Source organism: Macaca fascicularis, chromosome 6 (genome assembly GCF_037993035.2).
Source record: "Macaca fascicularis isolate 582-1 chromosome 6, T2T-MFA8v1.1".
NCBI classification, from domain to species: domain Eukaryota; kingdom Metazoa; phylum Chordata; class Mammalia; order Primates; family Cercopithecidae; genus Macaca; species Macaca fascicularis.
Genome location: NC_088380.1, coordinates 185,609,129 through 185,628,734, shown reverse-complemented (window position 1 = coordinate 185,628,734; position 19,606 = coordinate 185,609,129). Strand labels below are relative to the sequence as shown.

Below are 19,606 nucleotides of genomic sequence, written 5' to 3'. Positions count from 1 at the left end.
AATAGCTGTGCTCTTAATTTGGCATTTGTGGCTCAGGCAGCCCCCAATATTAAAAGAAAATTGCAAAAGCTAGAGCGATTTGCTAGGATGAATATCAGTCAGCTTTTAGAAATAGCCCAGAAAGTTTTTGACAATCAAGAGTTTAAACAGCAAAAACAGGCAGCTCAGGCAGCTGAAAAGGCCGCTGATAAAGCATCCAAAAGACAAGCGAAAATCTTGGCGGCAGCCATCCAGGAAGCCAAGAAGGGAAGGCCCCCACCACAGAGGAATGGCCAGGGAACCCCGGGTCACTGCCAGAAAGGAACGGTGAACGGGCTCCCCCGGAGAAAAACCAGTGTGCTAATTGCAAGCAGACTGGGCACTGGAAGAAGGAATGCGCATTAAAGCCAGAGGAAAACCCAGAAGAGAAGGAAGTCCTCACCCTCCCTGCAGCGGAGGAGTCTGATGACTGATGGGACCGGGGCTCCCTCCCTCTTAGCCCCCGGGAGCCCATGGTGACCGCTACAGTGGGAGTCCAGCCTGTACACTTCCTAATAGATCCTGGGGCAGAGCACTCGGTACTGCAGACACCCTTAGGCAATGTCTCTAATGAAAGAGTGGCTGTGCAAGGGACTCCTGGAGCTATTCAGGAATATCCTGTCACACACTCAGGAGAAGTGAGTTTAGGACAGAAAAGAGTCACTCACTCAATTCTTGTGGTCCCAGAGTGCCCTTTTCCCCTCCTTGGACAAGACCTGCTCCACAAGCTGTAGGTGTCTGTCTCCTCAGCCCAACAAGCTCACCTCACGTTAGGGGACACAACACCCCCTCCTGCTAGCCACGCCTCTTGTCAGAAGAATATCTCTTACTTTCACCGTCACAACTGCTAAAAAATAAAACTAATCCTCTCCTATTAGACTTACAGACTCTCTTCGAGTCTGGGCCGAGTCAAACCCCCCAGGACTAGCAAAGCATCATCCACAGGTAGTTGTAGAACTTCTGGCCACTGCCCTGACAGTCCAGGTAAAACAGTATCCTGAGTCAGCAGGCTAGAGAGAGGGTCAATCCGCACACTCAGCAGCTGTTACAAGCTGGCGTACTCACACTATGTCAGTCCGCCTGGAATACTCCATTGTTGTCAGTCCAGAAACCCGGAACAAATGATTACCGCCGGTACAGGACTTGAGGGAGGTTAACAAGCGGACAGTTACCATCCAACTGTCGCCAACCCTTATAATTTACTCAGCCTACTCCCACCAGGACATACAGTATACACTGCCTTTGACTTAAAGGATGCTTTCTTTGCTATTCCTCTGGCCCCCAAAAGCCAACCTATCTTTGCTTTCGAATGGAGAGATCCTGGCTCAGGAGACACCACCCAGTTAACATAGACTCGGTTACCTCTTAAAAATCCCCCCACCCTTTTTGGGGAAGCCCTCCAACAGGATCTTATACCATTCGTGCCAGTCACCCCAATTGTACTCTTCTTCAGTATGTGGACGACCTGTTATTCGCTACTGAAACTACTGACAGCTGCCTGCAACATACTAAGGACCTACTTTACCTCCTTCAGGAGCTCAGGTGTCAGGTCTCAGCCAAAAAGGCTCAGCTTTGTCTTCCCAGAGTGTCCTACCTGGTATACAAAATAAAAAAGGGCACTCACCAGTGCCCGGAAGGAAGCCATCCTGCGAATCCCCACTCCCATCACCAAGAGACAGGTACGTGAATTTCTGGGGGCTGTGGGATACTGTCACCTATGGATATTGAGGTTCATGGAGATTGCCAAGCCCCTGTACGCTGCTACAGGAGGGAATGGCTCGCTAGTTTGGACTGATAGAGAGGAACAGACTTTTCAAAACCTAAAGAAGGCATTAACTGAGGCCCCTGCTCTAGCTCTCCCAAATATCTCAAAACCATTTTACCTTTTTCTTCATGAAAGCCAAGGAGTTGCTAAAGGGGTACTCACTCAGACCTTGAGGCCATGGCGACGTCCAGTGTCCTATTTGTCTAAGAGACTAGACCCCGTGGCCTCCAGGTGGCCAAGTTGTCTGGTAACCATAGCAACAACAGCAAACCTGGTCCAGGAAGCCGATAAACTGACTCTGGGCCAAAATGTAACCCTTACAGCTCCTCATGCTGTAGAGACTTGACTACAAAGTGCCTCTGGCAAATGGATGTCAAATCCTGGTACATCCTACAGTATGATACATACTGGCAAATGGATGTCAAATCCTGATACATCCTACAGTATCAGAGTTTACTGTTAGATCAGCCTCGCTTAACTCTCTCTCCCACAAGAGGTTTAAATCCAGCTGCCTTGCTCCCTGATGCAGACCTTACCACACCTGTCCATGACTGCCAGGAACTGTTAGAGACTATGGAAACTGGCCGACCTGATCTCCAAGATGTGCCTTTAAAGGAGGCAGACGCCACCGTGTTTACAGACGGTAGCTGCTTCCTTGAACAAGGAGTTCGAAAGGCTGGTGCTGCTGTCACTACGGAGATGGATGTACTATGGACCCAAGCACTGCCAGCAAGTACCTCGACACAGAAGGCTGAGGTGATGGCCCTCACTCAGGCCCTCCGACAGGGTGAGGACAAACGTACTAACATTTACACTGACAGTAGGCATGCTTTTGCTATTGGGCCTGTACACGGAGCCATGTACCAAGAGCGTGGGCTACTCACCTCAGCAGGAAAGGCTATCAAAACCAAAGAAGAAATTTTGCCCGGCTTGAAAAGCTGTTTGGCTCCCCCAACAGGTGGCTGTAATTCACTACAAAGGACATCAAAAAGAAGACACAGCCATTGCCCGTGGTAACCAAAGAGCAGACTCTGCAGCCCAGCAGGCAGCTAGACTCCCAGTCGTGCCTCTGACCCTGCTGCCTGCAGTGTCCTTAACGCAACCTGACTTGCCAGATCACCCAAAATATTCTCCAAAAAAGGAAAAACCGGCTTTGGATCTTCAGGCCAGTAAAAATCAGGAAGGAGAAGTAAAACTGGCCCACCTTCTAAGGAGCCGTTTTGAGATCCCCCACCTTCAGGACTTAGTTAACGAAACAGTTCTCCGGTGTACAGCTAATGCCCAGGTAAACGCCAAGCAAGGTCCTAAACCCAGCTCAGGACACCGCCTCCAGGGAGACTCACCAGGAGAAAGGTAGGAAATTGACTTTACAGAAATAAAATCACACCAGGCTGGGTACAAGTACCTTCTGGTACTAGTAGACACCTTTTCGGGATAGACTGAGGCATTTACCACCAAAAACGAGACTGCCACCACGGTAGTTAGGTTTTTACTCAATGAAATAATCCCTCAACATAGGCTGCCAGCTGCCATAGGGTCTGATAATGGACCGGCCTTCACCTCGTCCATAGCTCGGTCAGTCAGTAAAGCTTCAGTGGAAACTCCATTGTGCCTATTGACCCCAGAGCTCTGGGCAGGTAAAACGCATGAACTGCACCCTAAAAAGTACTCTTACAAGATTGATCTTAGAAACTGGTGAAAATTAGGTAAGACTCCTTCCTTTAGCCCTTCTTAGAAGATGCACTCCTTACCAGGCTGGGGTTTTCACCTTTTGAAATCATGTATAGGAGGGCACCGCCTCTCTTGCCTAAGGTAAAGGATGCCCATTTAACAGAAATCTCACAAGCTAATTTATTACAGTATCTGCAGTCTTTCCAAAAGGTACAAGACATCAGCCAGGTGTCCGGAGAGCTCATCCCAATCCAGTTCCTGACCAGACGAGGCCCTGCCACTTGTTCCAGCTGGGTGAGCTGGTGTGTGTGAAAAAGTTGCAGAAAGAAGGACTCACTCCTGCTTGGAAAGGACCTCATGCTGTCATCCTTACCACACCGTCAGCTCTAAAAGTGGCCGTGACTACTATAATTACTGGATTGGCAGGACCCCTTTTCCTTCTCTTGTTTAGTCTTCAGACCTTGTGTGTTAAAACTGGTTTCTTAACTTTTTAAAGCTGCGCATAGCTTCTGTCAAACTTACGTATCTTAAAACCCAATATAACCCCCTTGTTATAACCGAGGAATCAATGATTTGATTCTCCAAAAACGCAAGTGGGGAATGTGATACCCTACCTTGTTTTAATATGAATAGACTCTCCCTTAGCTGAGAAAGTCAGACGGACTCCATTTGGCTCCTTCATTTGCAAGACATCTAGGGCTCCTCACCCACCCGCTTCCTCAAGGACTTGAGCAAGCTGACTCTCAGCATATCAAAGAGTGCAATTAACTGATAAGGTGCTGTGACAAGCTATGTCTGCAGTTCCCAGGAATTCGCCCAGGTGATAGTACCCTAAAGCCCCCGTGGAGTTTGTGTCCAGCAGAAAACACCCAGAGCCCCCACACCTGTCACTTTGTGATGAATTTAAAGCCCCTGCACCTGGAACTGTTTTCCTGTAACCATCTGTCTTTTTAACTTTTTTTTTTTTGCCTGTTTTACTTCTGTACGATTGCTACAGCTAGGCTCCCCTCCCCTCTCTAAACCAAAGTATAAAAGAAAATCTAGCCCCTTCTTTGGGGTCGAGAGAATTTTGAGCACCAGCCGTCTCTCAGTCGCCGGCTAATAAAGGACTCCTGACTTCGTCTCAAAGTGTGGCGTTTCTCTGTAACTCGCTTGGTGACAACATAGGGAAGTCTTTATTTAAAGCTCTGATTCCTGTCTCCCTCTGTTTTTATTTCATAAGCAGTCTCGAGCTATTGCTGCCATATAATTCATCGTTTAGCCTTCTGTTTCAGAGTTATTTATACTCAGTACTTGCTCACTGCAGTCTCTCAAAAGGTAATGTGGTTTAGCATAGATGTATGGAGAATCAGAAAGCAGCAAGTGCTAGGATTTGCCAGGAATCTTTCCTGCCCTGCGTATTTGCGTGTCACCGTAAAACCATTGTGCCTGGAATAGCGCCTTCCTGCCGCAGTGCGGGGCGTCCCCCCAGGGGTGGCTCAGCCTCCACTGCATACCTGCTGCACCTATGCCTGGAGCCGTGAGCAGCTGTGCAGATAGACGAATGCAGAAAAGCAAGAGTGGATGTAGAGAAACACTCTTCAGATGACCCTGAAGAGGAGGGCAGGGGCTCCTGCCTTGGGAGGAGAGGCCAAAAGGATTAGAATCTCAGCTTGAGGATCCATCCAAGAAATGACAGCCCTTCATCTTCTGTAACATTGCTCTTTGAAAACTCACTTTTCTGTCACTTTTTTTGTCACATGTGCAAGGGCTCATGTGATGTCTCTCAGGATTAATTTCAGAATAACCTCTTTTTGAAACTGATATTCCTTTTTGGAGAAAACATATACTTTGTGATATGTTATATTTCCGTTTTTGCCTTGGCTGCCAGGAAACTCAGAGCTGAAATCATTGCTTGGTTTTTGTAGTCCTCTTATCTTTAGAGTAGGATTTTGCTTCTCTTTGAGGAATCCTATCATGAAGTCAGTTTTATAGGTAGCTGCTTCCGATACTTCCTGGGTGTAGATGACAGACATGAATAAATGTGGAAAGACAAAGGCAGATCAGATCATGAGATCTGAAGCTGTTTTCCTGGACAGGGTGAACATAGGCTGCACTTAGACCATTCCTCAAGCACCAGCGCTGAGAGATTCTTGGGCTGTATAGGAAATGGCGTGGTGGCAAAATCAAGCAACAAGAGCAAGTCTTCCTTTCTACAGCTGGGAGTGGGTTTACGAACATTGTTACCTTAAAAGATGATGCTAGGTGAAAATGGAAACAGGCCGTGTGCTGATGAGGTATGGTGGCAAAATCAAGCAACAAGAGCAAGTCTTCCTTTCTGCAACTGGGAGTGGGTTTACGAACATTGTTACCTTAAAAGATGATGCTAGGTGAAAACGGAAACAGGCCGTGTGCTGATGAGGTATTGCTCCTCACAAGAGGGCATTAGCTGCGGGGGTCTGCCCGCAGACCCTGGCCCAAACGACAGATGAACGAATGCACAGATACTCTGCTTTTCCAGTCCAGCTGAGGGTCTGAGGCCACTCACAGACTCCAAGGAGAGTCCTGTAAAGAATGGCAGCCACGGCCCTCAGCAGCTTGTACTCCAGGCAGTTATTTAGTATATAATTAACAACAGAAGCTCTGAGTCAACACACTTATAGATAATGATTAAAAGCGAGGTTCCAAAAGCACACACCAGTAGTTGGTAATATCCCTGGTTGACCTCCCAAGAGAGCCATCCTGCCCTCAGATGTCTGAAGGTCAGTCTTAAGACCACATGAGTAAACAAGTTAACTAGTTAACTTCCCCATTGTTTACTATTGTCCCATTGTTTACTATTGTCCCATTGTTTATTATTCTAATCTATTTAACTAAAGGTAATGGGACCAGGCCGCCTTTAGCCCCATCTATTACTGAAGTCATGTGAAAACCCTCAGGCCTTCCGGAAGGGTTTTGTGGGTATCATAACTAATATTTTTCCCATCAGCCTGACCGAATCCCATCATGCTGGTATGGAAAGATTCAGGAAGATAGTAAGTGAAAATGAGAGTTCAAGAACAGAGGACATAGCATCCCTTTTGTGTAAATTGTATTCTTTTTTTTTTTTTTAGATACAGGGTCTCCGTCTGTCCCCCAGGCTGGAGTGCAGTGATGTGATCTCAGCTCACTGCAGCCTTGATCTCCAGGGCTCAAAGGAACCTCCCGCCTCCCATGTAGCTAGACTACAGGCATGTGCTACCATGCCTGGTTAATTTTTGTATTTTTTGTAGAGATGAGGTCTCTCTCTGTTGCCCAGGCTGATCTCAAACTCTTGAGCTCAAGCAATCCTCCTGCCTCGGCCTCCTCAAGTGCTGGGATTACTAGTGCGAGCCACCGCAGCGGGCCTTCTGTAAATTTTAAAAATAAAGAACATATGTGTGATTGTGTGAATAAATGAATAACAAGTGTGAATAAGGGCTTACATGAGTGGTGAGATTATGAGCCCATTTGGGTTTTCTTTATGGGTTTTTAGTTTCATTTTTTGAGACAGAGTCTTGCTCTGTCGCTCAGGCTGGGGTACAGTGACACCATCTCAACTTCTCCTGCCTCAGCCTCATGAGTAGCTGGGATTACAGGCACGCATCACCACACCAGTCTAATTTTTGTATTTTTAGTAGAGTTGAGGTTTCACTATGTTAGCCAGGCTGGTCTCGATCTCCTGACCTCGTGATCTGCCCACCTCGGCCTCCCAAAGTGCTGGGATGACAGGTGTGAGCCATCGCACCCGGCTGCTTTTTATTATTTTTAAAAACGTAATATTTTAAAAGAAAGTAAAAGCAAGCTTAAGATTTAAGTCATTACAGATGCCACATTCCAAACAGGCCTGGTCTGTTATCGGCAGTCACCTGTTCCCACTGTGGTTTCACTTTTGCCTCAGCTCCCAGGAGGCTCAGGGCTGAAGTCAGTGCCTTGAAGAATGGGAATGATCTAAATCTGTTCAGTCTGCTGTAGAAAGGAAGACATAGCTTCTGCGGCTTTGTTTTGCCATCAAGCCGCTTCCTTTGTGGTGCCCTGGAGCCAGCCACTAGTGGATTCCTCCTCTCAGCTCAGCTTTGCAAGGGATCAAAGTGTGTCACGGGGAAGTTTCCACAAAAGAAAATTTCTTCAGAGTGGATTTACATCTTCCTTTTTCTCTTCATTTCCAGGGTCTCAGTAATTAGGGCACAGTATTACAAATCGCCCAGAAAACCCAGAAATTTCCCATCCAATTCAAGGGAGATCTGACTCCAGGCAAACAAGACTGTGTTGCTGCTGGCAGCAAAGTTCCAGAATGAGGCAGGATTCCCAGGTGAGTGGCACAGGCTTGCAGCTCTCATCTCCTGGGGCTGCCTTTCTGAACTCAGTTTGCTGAGTAGCCGTACAGATGTCCTCCTGCAGAAACTGGGCACATCAATTGCAAGCCTAGGAGTGGATTTTTTTTTTTTTTTTTCCCTGATTTGTGTATGTGAATCTTTTAAAAGTCCAATGAGAGGCCAGGCATGGTCGCTCACACCTGTAATTCCAGCACTTTGGGAGGCCAAGGCAGGAGGATCACCTGAGGTCAGGAGTTTGAGACCAGCCTGACAAACATGGTGAAACCCGATCTCTACTAAAAATACAAAAATTAGCTGGGTATGGTGGCGGGCACCTGTAATCCCAGCTGCTTGGGAGGCTGAGGCAGGAGAATCGCTTGAACCCAGAAGGTGGAGCTTTCAGTGAGCCAAGATCGCACCATTGCACTCCAGCCTGGGCAACAAGAGTGAAACTCCATCTAAAAAAAAAAAAAAAAACAAGTCCAATGAGAAAGAATTGGTTTCATTCTCCAGCCTGGGGAGGCGGGAGGAAGACCTGAAGGCCTGCAATTCTCTTTTTTGCATCAGATTAAGTAGCTTAGGGCTCATTTCACTCTCTTTAGCTGCCACCCAGGGACGATGCACTCCCTGCACGGTCCCCTTGGCCTTCATCCCTGTAGAAGGCTCGGCTGTGGCTTGTGGCAGTGTCTCTTTCACCATGTCACGTGAAGGCATGGATAGACTACGTAGCTGTCGAGTCGTGAACTGTTTGGGTTAGCGCTTGCCTCGGAGTGGAGAAGTGCTGGAGAAGTGTCTCAAAATTTGGGAGAAAAGAGATGTTTTCTGAGGCTACCACCCGTCAGTGAAGACATGGAAGCTGGCTTCTTTACTGTTTTCCCTTCCTGGATCACAGGAAATCTTTGGGGCTTATTTCAGGAGGACAGCCTGATGCTGAGGCCGATGACTTCCCATGTTGCAAAGCAGCAGAGATGCGCTTTTGATGATGGCCAGCCGGTTCCCTAGTGTGGCTGACTGAGGGCTGAGGGTGAGTTAACTGCTCCTTTGGTGACTCTCAGATGTGTGGCTTCTCTTCACTGTTTGGCACCTGGGTGGAGGATGTGGCAAAGGAACCTCTCTCCTTAGATGCTGCATCCAAACCTGGGATTTGATCCCCTTGGTTAATCAGCTTCACGGCACCACCCAGCACACAGGCCTTCCCTGAACAGCTGCACATGTGGCCACTCATTAGCCTGCTGATACCGTGCTGCCATCACTCCTGGCTCTTTCCTCTTCCTCCACCCTCCTCGTCCCCTGGGTTTGACCTGCTAATCGGTTCTCTGTCCGTGTGGTTAATGCTTTGGTTCAAGCCTGCATGACTGGGACTGGTGCAGTAGCCTCCTTTCTGGCCGTGAGCTGTTGTATTACATTCCAAGATCTGGCCCCAACCTCTGCACACCTTGTGCCCTCCGCTGCCCCGACCACTCTTGCTTCCCAAGACGTGGCTCGTTCTTTCCTGTGCTCCACTCAGAGTTGTCTCCAGATGCTCCTGAATTCCCGGGTCCTTGCTGGTGCCCCAGGAGCTGCGTTTCTCCTCACCGGCTGTGTCAGAGCTGCCCAGGAAGCAGCCCCCACTAGAGGGTGTGTTCCTTGGGGCAGGAACAGTCTGGCTTCCTTCTGCCCCCAGCCCGATGCCAGACCTGCCTCTGGGCCCCAGATGTCTGCGGACCTGCACCCAGCATCTGTCCAGGCAGCCCGTCATGGCCCCTTCTCCTTGGGGTGACCAGACGCCTCTGCCATCCTTGCAGGTATCTGGGCTCATGGTGACTGCAGAATCAACCCCAAGACTGGTGGCATCGTCATGCTTGGCTGGAGGTAAGGGCTGTGGAGTCAGCTTCTCTGCCTTGGAGCCCCACCTTCCAGAGGCATGGGGGTCCAGGAGGAGGCATTTTCTGTGACAGTGACCCCCTTCCTGGGCACCCCACTCCAATCCAGCACCAGGGTGTCCATACCACCCACAGCTCTACTGATGTCTGGGACCCCCCATCCCCCACCGGCTGGTGCGCCATGCTTCCCGCCCCTGTGCCTGTGCACATGCCTCCCCTGAGCCTGAAGATCCCCTCTGAGGAAGCATTGTCTGCTCAATCTGCGACGTGGCTAACTGTCCCCCATCTTGGACCCTTCCTGTGTCATTCCTGGGGTGGGGCATCCCTGTGCCAGCTTCCTTCCCAAGGGCTGGGTCTGGGCGTGATCCAAGTTTCCCTGCCCTGTGATGCGGTTCTCAGGTAGGGGTGTCAGGGTGGGGGGTCCCACAGCAAAGGCACAGCAGTGTCCGCACCCGGGACAGGGGACGCGTGTGCAGGTGGGAAGGGAGTGAGGTGACAGCTGTTCCTGCACAGAGGGGCCTCCCTCGATGTCGAGCTTTAACCAGAGAGGGAGAAAGAGCCGGGTGGAGGGGCAAGGAGCTGGGGAGGGAAGCATCCATGACTGGTCCTGGGGGATGCCATGCGGAAGGCGAGGGTGACCACCCTCCCTGGGACCCCTGGGAGTTGCCTCACCTCAGAGCTGCGGTGTAGCCCTGACCTCTTCTCTCCTTCCAGTGACGGCACGCTTAACCCCAACAGGGCGCGGTTCGGCAGCCTGGAAATCTATGACGTTGGTATACTCTTCTCCCTGAGCGTTCTTGAGTATCCAGGAAGGAGGAGGGTCCTGGTGCGAGCCCCAGGGGCCATTTCCAAAGTCCCTACCTTTGGCATGACTCTGGCCCCTTGGTCTCTGGTATGACAGTGGACGTTTGAGAGCCTGATCTCCTTTTCAGATCATACCTTGCACACACTGCCGTCCTCATAAAACCTCGAATGGGGTGTTTAAGGCCCCTTGGCCCATCCCCTTCCCCATTGTACTTCATCCTCCTGGTGAGCTCTGTTGGGTTGGTTACTTGCTTTTACTCTTTTTTCGTTTTGTTTTTTTGAGACAGTCTCCCTTTGTCACCCAGGCTGGACTGCCGTGGCATGATCTTGGCTCACTGCAACCTCTGCCTCCCAGGTTGAAGCAATTCTCATGCCTCCGCCTCCTCAGTAGCTCGAATTACAGACATGCACCACCACGCCCAGCTAATTTTTGTATTTTTAGTAGAGATGGGGTTTCGCCGTGTTGCCCAGGTTGGTCTCAAACTCCTGACCTCAAGTGATTCGCCTGCCTTGGCCTCCCAAAGTGCTGGGATTACAGGCATGAGCCACTGTGCCCGGCCAACTTGCATCTGCTCTTTATGGGTTAACAAACCAGAAGCACAGAGTGGGTGCAGGATGGCTGAAGGGCACACGACACCATGCAGGACACCAAGCACAGACAGTGTAGGCCTGTGAGTCTCACAACTGCATGGTGGAGTCCTCTGTGGGCCTTCAAACTGCCCAGCCCAGGGACCCAGGCCCAGCCCAGGCTGCAAAGTCGGTCAGATGGCGTCACACGCTAGTGCTTAGGTCAGAGTTCTAAACTTATGTCAAGGTCGTTTGTGTAGCCAGGGTGGAGAAACCCTGATGGTCTGATTCCAGCCTTTGTTCCTCCCTCCAGTGGAGTACCCACCACAGGCTCCTGCTTTTTTTTTTTTTTTTTACTTTTGGTTTTTTTTTTTTTTTTTTTTTTTGAGACAGAGTCTCACTGTGTCGCCCAGGCTGGAGTGCAGTGGCCGGATCTCAGCTCACTGCAAGCTCCGCCTCCTGGGTTTACGCCATTCTCCTGCCTCAGCCTCCGGAATAGCTGGGACTGCAGGCACCCGCCACCTCACCCGGCTAGTTTTTTGTATTTTTTTAGTAGAGACAGGGTTTCACCGTGTTAGCCAGGATGGTCTCGATCTCCTGACCTCGTGATCCGCCTGTCTCGGCCTCCCAAAGTGCTGGGATTATAGGCTTGAGCCACCGCGCCCGGCCTACTTTTGTTTTTTGAGACAGGATCTTACTCTCTTACCCAGGCTGGAGTGCAGTGGTGCGATCTCGGCTCACTGCAACCTCCACCTCCTTGTCTCAAGCGATCCTCTCACCTCAGCCTCCTGAGTAGCTGGGTCTACAGGTGTGCACCACTATGCCCAGCTAATTTTTGTGGGTTTTTTAGAGATGAGGTTTTGCTATGTTGGCCAGGCTGGTCTCGAACTCCTGAGCTCAAGTAATCAACCCACTTTGGCCTCTCAAAGTGCTGGGATTATAGGTGTGAGCCACTGTGTCCGGCCACCTGCTTCCTTTTTTTTTTGAGACAGGGTCTCACTCTGTTGCCCAGGCTGGAGGGCAGTGGCAGAATCAGCTTACTGCAGTGTCGACCTCCTTGGCTCAAGCAATCCTCGTGCCTCAGCTTCCTGAGCAGCTGTGTCTACAGGCATGTGCTACCATGCCTGGCTTAGTTATTACTTTTTTGTGGAGACAAAGTCTCCGTATGTTGTTCAGGCTGGTCTCAATCTCCTGGACTTAAGTGATCCTCCCACCTCAGCCTCCTAGAGTGCTGGGATTACAGGCATGAGCCACCGTACCTGGCCCTCTTTTTTATCTTGAATTAATCTGTTATTAAGTGAATAAGGCCCACACCTGGCCCCCCGGTAAAACATTGCCTGTCCTGCCAGAGCTGAAGCTCTCTCTGCCTCCCCAGTGATGGGCTTTCCTCCACTTGTGAAACAGCTCCCTCAGCAAATGTCCCTCCAAGGCACTCCTCCTTGGTGGGCTGGGAGAACACAGGCACCCCTGGTAGGCCTGGGGGTCGCAGCCTGCCCCTCCTGCTCTGCCAGGTTGCTGTGAGGCCCGACCCCACACTGAGGGGCCCCCTGTCTGAGTGTGCCCTCTCCTGTCTCCACAGTGGACTCCTTCAAGGAGGTGGAGGACAGCCTGTGTGTCCCCCAGTATAACAAGTATGGGGAGGAGAGGGTGATCCTCTTCCTGGAGATGGCCTCCGGGCACGCCTTCCAGCCAGACTTGGTGAAGAGGATTCATGACACCATCCATGTGGGCTTGTCTGTGCGACATGTGCCCAGCCTTATCCTGGAAACCAAGGGCATCCCGGTACGACCATCTTCTGCCAGCGAGGAGAGTGCTGCCATCACCCCCTGAGCCCACACATCGAGGGGCGCTCACATCTGAGCAGCTTGCTGGTGCTTTATATATCATTTGTCCACATTGCCTAGCAATGCCATCCTCTCCCTGCCATTCTTTTTTCCTACCCTTTCTGAGACTGCATTTAAAGCAGCTTCTGCTAAATACCCATGTTCGGAGGGTTAGCGGGCCCAGCCCTGCAGGTCCAACTGGCTTCCCCTGCTAACCCCTGGTTTTAGTGTGTTCTGAAAACTTTTAATGAGCACATTAGTTTTAACTTTTTAAAAAATTTTATTTATTTATTTTTTTGAGACTGAGTCTTGCTCTGTCACCCAGGCTGGAGTGTGATGGCTCAGTCTTGACTCACTGCACCCTCTACCTCCCAGGTTCCAGCAATTCTCGTGACTCAGCCTCCTGAGTAGCTGGGACCACAGGTATATGCCACCATGCTCAGCTAATTTTTGTATTCTTAGTAGAGACAGGATTTTGCCATGTTGGCCAGGTTGGTTTCGAACTCCTGACCTCAAGAGATCCATGCACCTCAGCCTCTCAAAGTGCTGGGATTACAGGTTGAGCCACGGCACCCAGCCAATTTTTTTTTTTTTTTTTTTTTTTTTGGGATGGAGTCTTGCTCTGTCGTTCAGGCTGGAGTGCAGTAGTGTGATCTTGGCTCACTGCAGCCTCCACTCCCGGATTCAAGCAATTCTCCTGCCTCAGCCTCCTGAGTAGTTGGGATTACAGGTACCTGCCACTGTGCCCAGCTAATTTTTGTATTTTTAGTAGAGACAGTTTCACCATCTTGGCCAGGCTGGTCTCGAACTCCTGACCTCGTGATCCGCCCACCTCGGCCTCCCAAAGTGCTGGGATTACAGGCGTGAGCCACCGCACCCAGCCAATTTTAACTTTTTAAAGAGCTGCTGGGAGCTGTGGCTCTTGCCTTTTCATTTTAAGTTCTGCCGATACAGACAAGACTTGACTCTTTAGAGGCAGGTCTTCAGAAGGCTGCGTTGTTGCCCCTACGCCCCAGCTCCCGGCCCCAGTACACTCTGCTTCGATTCTATGTTGGGGAGGAGGAGGTTCACCCAGATTAAATCAGTTTTAATTTGCATTGCTTACAAAATGGATGTCTCTGCAAGCTGACAGAAGCTGTTTTGTGTGTGTGTGTGTGTGTGTGCGCGCACACGTGTGTGTGTGAATGTACACACACAACAATTTAAACAGACAGTGGCAGGCTGTATTTAAAGCCTACAGACTGGCTATCCATTAAGGAGAAGATGGGAGCAGACACTCACTGAGTTCCCGGGGGAAGCTGACTTTGACATTGCCTGGGAGCCGGCTGAGTCTGTGAGGTATAACCAGAGACAGGATTTACCAGGAGAGGCTGTTTTCTGGAGAATGTTGAAATATGTGATACCATTGACTTTGAAACCTGTACATCATTCTCTTTGTCTTAAGTTCTTTCAACATCTTGAAAACAATCTGTCCAGTGGTGGGGGCTGGGGAGAGTGCTCACAGCACAGCCACTGCGTGTGTGCATCCCTGGAGGAGCGATTCCCACTCGGGACCCCTGTTCCTCCTCCCGGCCCCTGTCCACATCTGCCGTGTTGGTTCCTTTTCTATGGTGTCCACACATTTCCTTTGCATTCTGGTTCTGCGTGGGAAGGGCCCTGCAGCTTGGGAACTTTCCATCCATCTCTTTTTTTTGCTTGGTGACTCTTGGCGGCTCTCTGTGGGGACATTGGTGCTCTCCAAGAAGGTACTTCTTTTTTTTTTTTTTTTTTTTTTGAGACGGAGTCTCGCTCTGTCGCCCAGGCTGGAGTGCAGTGGCCGGATCTCAGCTCACTGCAAGCTCTGCCTCCCGGGTTTACGCCATTCTCCTGCCTCAGCCTCCCGAGTAGCTGGGACTACAGGCGCCCGCCACCTCGCCCGGCTAGTTTTTTGTATTTTTAGTAGAGGCGGGGTTTCACCGGGTTAGCCAGGATGGTCTCGATCTCCTGACCTCGTAATCCGCCCGTCTCGGCCTCCCAAAGTGCTGGGATTACAGGCTTGAGCCACCGCGCCTGGCCAGAAGGTACTTCTTTAATCAGTGATGCTTTTTGTCTTTTCCTGATGAGGGTTTAAGGTTTTTCTTGGGTGAGTAAGTGCTGTCTCATCCAGAACATTTTAGGGGACTGGAATTTGAATTTGTCCCCTTGGCTTTATTTTATTGAAAAAGAACTTGGGTCTTTTGCTTCCAAAATGGTTCTTACCAAACTGTATCTGATCACAAGAGTAGTGGAGCAGTTCGTTAGGAAGGGAGAAACTAGTCACGTTTCTTTCCATGGTTATCCTGGCTTTTGTGGGCTTGCTGCCAGGGCACCCAACTGGGCTCTGGGCTCTTTTTCTCCCCAGGTAGGGTCTTCTCCTGGGTCAATTCGGGAAGTCATTGGGAGGGTTCCTCCAGGTTTTTGAACGCCCTTGAATTTTTGGACCCTCGTGGCAGGCTTAGGAGAGAATTTACCTGTTTTGTTGCTGAGCTAGGGAGGGGCCCAGCCTCCACAGGGAGGTGACACGGCGTGGCCCCAGCCTGCGCATTCGGGAACTGGACCCCTTTCAGGGTCAGAAGAGGACAATTGAGGTCCCGTCTGCAAAGTCCCAGGGCCTTGCTGAGGCAGGAGAGCCTGTTGCAGGTCTGAGCCTTCACACGGTGCTTGTGGAGAGTAGGCTGCCCTCCCCGCACCACCGCAAGAATAGCCTGAGCCTGGGGCCGTCCGAGCGGTGGGAATGGGAGGCAGCATGTCTGTGTCCCTGCGTGGAGAGATACTGCCGCTTCTGTTCCCTGGGAAGCCAGCACAAATGTTTTCAGCATTTGCGGTGGGGGTGGGGGGCTTGGCAAGTTCTCAGGAGAGATTTGGGCCCAGGGCCAGCCCCACTCCTCGTGTTGAGTAAGACTCATCCGTCTGTGGCCTGTGACACGAGGAGAGGAGCCCCTCACCCCCCGGCTGCAGCTCAGGGTGATGATGCGGCACCCTGATGATGATGTGGCAGGGACTAGGGAGGCTCTTGCGGCGTGGTCCTTGCCGCCGGCCTTCACAGCGGCTCCTCTGAGGGTCTTCATGCACAGGGGTTCTGTCACTTAGCCCTGGCTCCCCCTCTGCCCCTGAGGCAAGACTTTGGGCAACTCACTTAGCATTAAAGCCTCAGTTTCCTCATCTCTGAGGTGGGTTGACAACAGAGCCTGCCTGGTGGTGCCGCGGGCCACAGGGTGCCCGAACGCAGCCCTCGTGCCTCTGTTTCTGTGCTGGCTCCGCTCACCATCAGCTTTCCTTCAGAGTAGGTCTGCACGCCACGCAAAGCCCTTCCGCGCACCGGATCTCAGCTGCTCTCTGCCCAAATGTCAGAGAGGCTTCCCTGCATTTCCTGTTTGAACGGGTCCTGGCCTGCATCTTTAGCTTTGACAGTGTTTGCCATGGACTGAGGGTGAGTTCTTGTGTGTGTCCACATCTTTCTATCTGGAGTGGAGGCTTCTTGAGGACAGGAACCTTGTGAGTTCACTTCCTCCTCAGAGCTCAGCTGCTTGGCCAACAGCAGGTGCTTTTGGTGTCTGGTGAGTGAGTGGTGGGTCGGGAGCTGGTCCTCTGACCCTTGTGAGGTGGGACAAACTTGTGTTCCTCACGCCCACCTTACAGATGAGGAAACCCAGAGAGACGAGGGGTCCTGCCCGAGGACATGGTGTTCATAGTCAGCCCCGCCTTCTGCTCTCTGGAATAAAGACCTGGGGACCCCAGGAGGGTCATGGCCAAGTGGAATGGACTCCTGACATTTGAGGGCTTCCTACCTGCAGCCCCCAGTGCAGCCATGGCTGTCCAAGTCCAGTGGGCGTTTGCTCAGGTCATGGCTGGGATGTCCGGCCCTTCCTGACAGGAGGCTGCTGGGCTCCTGTCTACCTGGGGAGGCCCCGTGCAGGGGCAGGGGGGCGGCGGCTTCTTCCTTTCTCTTTCTCCGTCCTCTCTCCCCAGAGGAAATGGTAGCAGGATTTCTTTTAAGGGGATGCCACTGTATTTTGCCGGTGGGTGGAAGGTGGCATTATTAGCGCCCATGAGCTGCACGTGGACCCCTGTGTGAAGCATAGTGGGGCATGGAGCAGACAAGACGTTTTTGTCTCACAGGGGGAGGGCCGGCGACACCACTTGAAGTGACAGGCAGGCCCTCGGAAGCTGGCACTTAGATCCCTAATTAGATCACACGTCGACTGAATGTTTCAAGTGAGTGAATTTCATTTACGTCTCAGGTTTGAAAAAACAGCACCAGTGATCCAGAGCTGAGGCAGAGGAGCCTCACTGGGCTCTGTTGCTCTTGAGGTTTTCTAGCCCACAACACCCACGCCACCAAAGGCTCGTTTGGATTCAAGGTGAAACACGTGCCACACATCTTAGAGGGAGCTCTGAATGTTTGGAAAGGGTGCAACTACGAGAAACAGCAGTGCCCCGTCCGCTGCCGATGGCTGGCTCCGAGGAGGAGTTCACAGGAGCTTGGGGACGCTCTCACCTGTAGCCCTAGGAAGCTGGGCCACTCCTGAAGTAATGGCAATAGTTAGTCTTTATCATAGAATAACGTGATAAAATATATAGAGAAGTAAAATTTAAAATACAAATACAAGTAAAATTATCATAAAACATAGTAGCCAGGCGCTTCTGAAGCTGTGTGTGCACACTGACCTATTCACCCCCTGACTCACAGCCCTACAGCCTAGGCGCCGGCAGCCCCACTTTCATTCAAGGAAATGAACTCCGGTTCAGGTGTTCACCCAGCATCCCCCAGATGTGGTGGCAGAAGCCAGATCTTCCCTGAAAATTTTCTTGCTCAGGGTGCCTGCTCAGATTTAGGAATGATCTTAGGTCTGCATTTTTATCCCAGTCAGGCAGACCCTGAACCCTGAGAGACACTCTTTTTTTTATATTCCCGTCTGGAATATGCACTGCAGGGGTCCGTGGGGTGTCTTGAGGGCCCTCTTGAGGTCAGCTTGGATGTGACACGTGCAGTGGGGCCGGTGGAGTGTGCAGCGTTAGAAAAGAGAACGTGCTCAGCCGGGCGCGGTGGCTCACGCCTGTAATCCCAGCACTTTGGGAGGCTGAGACGGGTGGATCACGAGGTCAGGAGATCGAGACCATCCTGGCGAACACGGTGAAACCCCGTCTCTACTAAAAAATACAAAAACTAGCCGGGCGTGGTGGCGGGCGCCTGTAGTCCCAGCTACTCGGGAGGCTGAGGCAGGAGAATGGCGGGAACCCAGGAGGTGGAGCTTGCAGTGAGCCGAGATCCGGCCACTGCACTCCAGCCTGGGCGACAGAGCGAGACTCCGTCTCAAAAAAAAAAAGAAAAGAACGTGCTCACGGTGACCTCTGGGCGTCTTTGAAATAGCCTCACTTTCTCAATAGCTGTGCCGGGGGCAGTGTGGGAGGGTTTTAGAGAGTGTTAGAGTTGGGTGTCAGCACTAAGTCTTGAAATTGCCTTTCAGAAGAACAGGTTCTATCTCCCAAACACGGGACAGTTGTCGGTTCAGCATACTTCGGTGCGTTTTTGCAGACCTGGCAGGGAGAGGGGCGTCTTGGAGCTGAGACTCATTCAGTCTTGGCTCTCCGGGTGGAGGCCGGGCATTTTGGGCCTGGATATACCCAGGGCTGTGCGTTTTCCCCCCTTCAGGTTTAAATGCAGTTTCTTGTTTTTTCTACCCTCCCCTCGCAGTATACACTCAATGGCAAGAAAGTGGAAGTTGCTGTCAAACAGATCATCGCTGGAAAAGCAGTGGAGCAACGAGGTGCTTTCTCGAACCCCGAGGCCCTGCATCTGTACTGGGACATCCCTGAGCTGCAGGGCTTCTGAGTCAGACTGGCTGGCACAGGTAGAATGGAAACCTTGAGTGGCCTGGGCGGGAGTCCCTGGCCTGCAGGCAAGCAGTGCTTGAGGACTGCTGGTGGGAACTGGCACCTGAAAGAAGGCATTTGAAGAGGGAGGTGGTGGGTGCTCATGCCTCACCCAGGCTGGGCTGGAGGGAACTGCAGTTTTGGTAATGACTCCTGGGTCCCCTCTGTGCCTGTTGCTAAGGTTTTCGTCAGCCTGGGCTGTCTGGTGGCTAAAGGATATGGCTTCTACTGTGTGGTCTGCCGAGCTCTCCTTTTGCAACAGGGCCTGAGACCACTGGCTTCAGGGGCTGGAGTCACAATTGTGTGGGCTGTGGGCTGGGTTCTGTTGAGCCGTTGGGGCTTAGCCATTTGCTGCCAATAATAGCTAACATTGTTATATACATACCATATGCTGGGCGCTGTTCCAGGGCCATGAGCCTGACTATAACTCTAGGAGGTAGGTGTCATCATTATCCCTATTTTGAAGATGGGAAATAAGGCCCAAGTTCAAGGAACTTGCCCAAGGTCACATGGGCCAGGGCCAGCCCTTTTGGAAAGAGCTCCCAAGAAGGATAGAGAGACTCCCTCTTTTGATAACCCTGTTTTTTGTGGCCCTTTCATTGGGTACTTCCTGAATATCTAGATTGATAAAAAAATCATACCCCAGTGAAGATCAATTACGTGTACATTTTGCAAGTCACTTTGACATTGTCACAAGCTCTCACATGCTTGAGCCTCTAATTCGAGTTTGAGTGAGAATCATTTCATGTGTCATGAAATTTTAAAAGATGACATTCAATGAATGGTACTTCCCATTATTCCAGCTTGATTGAAATTGTGGGTTTCTAAAAAGATACTATTTATACTCTTAAGACAATGGAGCTTTCAAAAGAATTCTGACTCTTAAGTCTT

The 19,606-nt window shown here is 51.0% G+C and overlaps 1 pseudogene; it reads left to right on the top strand.

The window, feature by feature from the left end:
* LOC141406977 (acetoacetyl-CoA synthetase-like) overlaps positions 1 to 19,287 on the top strand; it is a 39,761-nt pseudogene extending 20,474 nt beyond the window's left edge.
* Positions 19,288 to 19,606: the final 319 nt, after the last annotated feature.